This window comes from Apium graveolens, chromosome 1 (genome assembly GCF_009905375.1).
Source record: "Apium graveolens cultivar Ventura chromosome 1, ASM990537v1, whole genome shotgun sequence".
NCBI lineage: Eukaryota > Viridiplantae > Streptophyta > Magnoliopsida > Apiales > Apiaceae > Apium > Apium graveolens.
Window position 1 is genome coordinate 134,096,344 of NC_133647.1, and position 5,061 is coordinate 134,101,404.

Here is a 5,061-nt window from a genome sequence, read left to right on the forward strand (position 1 = left end):
GTGCAGAACACGTCCATCTTGGTGGCAAGATTATGTACTGCCTGCTTATATTGATCCTGCTTCTACATCCAATGTTGTGCTGACTAAGTATCCATGGATTCTTTTCTTTCATCTCATGCTTATATATCTCAGTACTGTATTTTCATGGCAAAACTAAATCTTTATAAGGAGCCTACCACTTTTGCTAAAGCAGTTCTAGATCTTAAATGGGTGGACACCATGAATAAAGAATTGGATGCACTTGAAGCAAATCATACCTGGTCCCTCGTACCTTTGTCACCTGGTAAGCAAACAATAGGTTGCAAATGGGTTTATAAAATCAAATTTTTTAGCCAATGGAGAAATAGACAGATACAAGGCACGTTTGGTAGCTAAAGGCTATACACAAGAGGAAGGTGTTGATTTTCATGATACATTTGTTCCTGTTGCTAAGGGTGTTACTGTTAAGGCTGTCATTGCTTTAACATCTTCTAAAAACTGGACTATTTTTCAGTTGGATATTAATAACGCATTTCTCCATGGTGACCTTTATGAAGAGGTTTACATGGATTTGCCTCTTGGTTATAAGCTCTCTCCTACAACAGCTGGTTTAGTTTTGTCGACTTATTAAATCCATTTATGGATTAAGACAAGCTTCACGGCAATGGAATGAGAAGCTATCCGATTTTCTGGTTGCATTTGGTTTTACTCAATCACTTACAGATTATGCATTGTTCACACACAAGATTGATTCCATGTTCACTGTGGTTGTGGTGTATGTGGATGACATACTAGTAACTGGTAATAATTTGTCCATGATTCATTCTCTTAAGGCTGCTCTCAATGATAAGTTTAGTATTAAGGATCTAGGAGAGGCTAAATACTACTTGGGTTTGGAGATTTCTCGGACTGATAAAGGAGTTATGCTTAGTCAAAAGAAGTCCATTCTTGATATGTTGCAGCAAGCTAATCTTCTCGATTCCAAGCCTTTGTCTATTCCGCTGGATCAGCATTCCAAACTTTATGACAATGCCACATCTGGTGATCTTCTTGTGAATCCTTCTCTTTATAGGAGTCTGGTTGGAAAACTCTTATATTTAACTTTCACTAGGCCAGACATCAATTATCCAGTGCATTTGTTAAGTCAATTTATGCAGGCATGTCGTGATAAGCATCTGGCTTGTGTATTCAGGACTTTACGATATCTCAAATGTACTGCAGGCCTGGGATTGTTTTTCCTGCCACTAATACTTTGGACTTGCAAGGGTTTTGTGACAGTGATTAGGGGGGATGTACTCTTACTGGTCGATCTGTGTCTGGCTATTGTATCCAGCTGGGTTCTGCTCTTATTTCTTGGCAGGCAAAGAAACAAACTGTTGTTTCATAAAGTTCAGCAGAAGCAGAATATCGTGCCCTTGCTATTACAACTACTGAGATCATGTGGCTTAAATATCTTCTTGCAGATTTATAAGTTTTTGTCACTAAGTTGTTCCTATTTTCTGTGATAATCAAGCTGCTATTGACATATCTTCCAATCTAGTTCAACATGCTCGTACTAAATACATTGAGCTGGATTGTCATTTCATCCGTGAAAAAGTTCAAGCCGGGGTCATTTTGCCAGTCAAAATATTGACTAAAAAATAGCTTGCTGATAACTTCACTAAAGCTCTTGGCAGTTCTGCACATTGGTCTATTTGTTCCAAGTTAGGATTACACAATCCTTGTGTAATACCAACTTGTGGGGGGAGTAATAAGACTGAGTCTTCAGGTGATGCAAAAGCCAATAGTGTCATGCTGATGATGGATACTAAAATCCAGTATAAGAAGAGTATTCGACAAGTTCTACAGAATCAAGTGGTGACCAATTTAGAAAATAGCATATGGAATTAGTTCAGTAGAATTAGTTACTTAAATAAGTCAACATTTTTTTTGACTTGTCTACTTTGTATAAATATCACAGACTGATGAGTTCTACATTTTGAGTTTATCAAATATATCATTTTTCATTTTCTTCTTTCACAAGTTTATTCTCTGTATACATATACTCACAAATATACATACAATTCAGTTACTTCAATTCTATTAGAACCCTTGCTCGTATTCAGGAACAGATTCAGCTTATTCTAAATAATAGATCTATTCGTCAAGACCATAGTCCTACCAGGGATGCTTCTGATAGCTCTTAAGGAAGCCATAAAGGAGGCTATCTAGATGAGGTTACTTTGGTTTTCAAGGCTGCTACTACACAAGGTACCTTTATCCCTTTTCCTATTGTTGATATTGATAATACATTCGTGGTTAGTGAGACATCTTTGAAAAATTTGTAATCGGATTTTATTATTTAAAAGGGGTACTTAGCCTTGTTTATAATAATATTGGTCATAATACTTATCCTGAGGATACTGATAACAAAGAAAACCTGAAGAAACTGGTCACTTGGAGTAAAATGGTTCAACAAACAAATCTTAATAACTCACCTAGACCTAGGCCTAAAGCTGGTTTCTCTTACAATAAAGATGGATCGGTAAATTTGATTCATCCTAGAGAGTTCTTGTTAGAGACACGAAAATAGTGTGACTTTAGCTACATTATTCATTTTATTGGAGGTAGTTTTGACTTTAAATTTGTTAAAGATAAGGCAACGAATTTATTGAAGAGAGGTAGCTTACACAATGTGTACTACAATTCTAAGAGCTATTTCTCCTTTAGATTCAATACGGTGGAACAAATGAAGGTTGTACTTCAACAGAAGACAGCTCAATTGGGAGGGAGAAGTATGTAATTAAAACCATGGATGGAGAGCTATGACTTCGAAAGAAACGTTATTGACAAAGTTCCTTGTTGGCCTTATAATGGGCTTACCATGATTGTTGGCCTCATTGGTAAGGCCCTTAAGTTTGATGAAATTATCAGTCACTTTTAGCCTCTGAAATTTGCTTGTGTGCAGATTGAATTTTTTTACTCAGCTCCGAGATCCTTCTTTCTGTGGGTGCCAGTTCTTTACAGTCGTAGTGAGGAGGAAAAAATGAAAGTGATAGTTGAATACTCATAATTTCCATATTCTTGTAGCCTGTGCAAGGCTTTTGGACATTCACTCCTAAAATGCAACGACAAGTTGGACAAAGAACAGCGTCATACAAAGAGACATAGACAACAAACTAGAGCACGTGATGGTGGGAGCCACGTAGAAAATGTTAACAACAGAACTGATGATGAACGTGTAATTAGGGAGGAAAATGTTGAAAATAATACGATATGCAAGTTGAACACTACAATGAAGATTTTGTGTCCAATAGATAAATGGTGCCTTATGTAGTGAGACCCTTATTTGGGTGTGATGTGATATTGGATGATGAACATGTACTTCATGATGCCCAAGATGCCAATCTTGACAACGATGACCTTGTAGATTTTGATGTAGAGGCTGTGACAGAAAATTGAATCATGAGGAGCCTCAGCTACAGCAGCCGCATCAACCATAATATCCAAAACAGCTCCAACAGTCAGAAGAACCTTTGGATGTAGGTAATCCCTTTTGACTCTTCTCTTGACATTACAGAGGAGGAGGAGAGTGAGCTCTCACAAATCAGTTTCACCTTCGAGTAGGAAGAGAAAGAGTAAGTCAACATGTGTTTCTACTGCAAATACCACTACATCGGCTCCCAGAGGTAGTCGTAGTATGGTTATTGGCCTACCCACTTTAAAGGCAAACAACAAAATTACTAGAGTTGGTGTTGATTCAGATGGGCATATGTATACAAAGATCTTGGTCAAGAAGAGTGGTAGGTTGGCTGGGCTACCACCAACCATCCCAAACCTTCTCAATGAAATTTACTTCATGAAATCTCAGGTACCTGAATAGGAGTCTCCGTTAAATGAAGTTGCTTAATTTTATCTCTTGTAATCATTTAACTTTTATGTGTTGTGTTGAGACTAAAGTCAAGCAGCCTAATGATGTTGTTACATCTAAAAAGATCAATAGGACTTGAAATTGGGTTTATAGTTATGAGTTTCATGACAATGGTATGATATGGGTTGGTTGAGACCCTAGTGTTCGACATATTTCTGTTCATTCAAAGGCCACTGTCTTTAGGATCTCGTGAGTCTTCAAATTTTTGCTTACCACATTGTGGGTGAGAGAAATGCTCGGGCTCGTAACAGAGACATCTTCACCTCTGCTAAGCCGCTTGATGGGTGGATATTAGAACTAGGATTTCTAATTCTAGTTGGTTTATTAACATGATTGTATTAGGACTTTTTGTAGTTGGTTAGTGATAGAGTATATATATACATATTATCATTTTATTCCTCATATTTATTATATTTTGCATTGATTTGGATTTTTATTAATTAGATATTAATGTTTATTGCAGGAAGTAAGGAAATCTTAAATTTGGATGGATTAGAGAATAAGAGCTTAATTTGGAGATTAATTAGAAGGAAATTGGATTTGTTGGACCGCACGCGTGCAATTCATTGTTTAGGCCCTATCCTCAGTTCCAGAAGTCATTATTAGACGATTTAACATCCCACGCGAAGGTAACGGGTTATCTTTCATTCTACAGAGGTCCAAGTATCAAATTACAACTAAAGCAGCCCAGAATTATTGAAGAAAAGTTAGCTGCAAATTTTTCTTTAAAAATTCAATCAGTTTAGGAAACGTACTTGTATAATTTTATCATAAACAAATAGGGATATATTATTAGGGAGATATATACAGACGGGGAGATAGATATAGACAGAAGAACAGAGATCATTACTTTTCTTCTAAGATTGAAGGTTTTCTTCTATATATTCATTAATATCAATTATGTGTTCTTATCATATTATGTGTTTTGTTCATCTGGTCATTAGTTAGTAGATTTTTAATCTAGGGTTAAGTTGAACCCTAGTTATGATTGATGTATGATTTTCCCAATCCCCCAATTTAGTTATATTACATGCTCTTGCTCATTGAGTTGTGCTTAATTAACAACTACATGTCAGACGTGATTATGTGTATTATTTGAACCCAATATCTAGTTATCAATGAAAGTTGGACTTAGGTGGTTGTGATTTATCCAATAAGGACATGAACTTTCC

At 36.3% G+C, this 5,061-nt stretch overlaps 1 long non-coding RNA gene across 2 annotated transcripts; it reads left to right on the forward strand.

Annotated features, from left to right (window-relative positions):
* Window positions 1-1,985: 1,985 nt before the first annotated feature.
* On the forward strand, window positions 1,986-4,821 carry LOC141667073 (uncharacterized). Of its 2 annotated transcripts, XR_012552491.1 has the most exons (4): window positions 1,986-2,229; window positions 2,689-2,861; window positions 2,927-3,829; window positions 4,353-4,821. It is a non-coding gene; the product is annotated as an uncharacterized LOC141667073 (long non-coding RNA). The 2 variants fall into 2 exon arrangements; XR_012552487.1 differs by having other exon boundaries at window positions 2,689-3,829.
* Window positions 4,822-5,061: the final 240 nt, after the last annotated feature.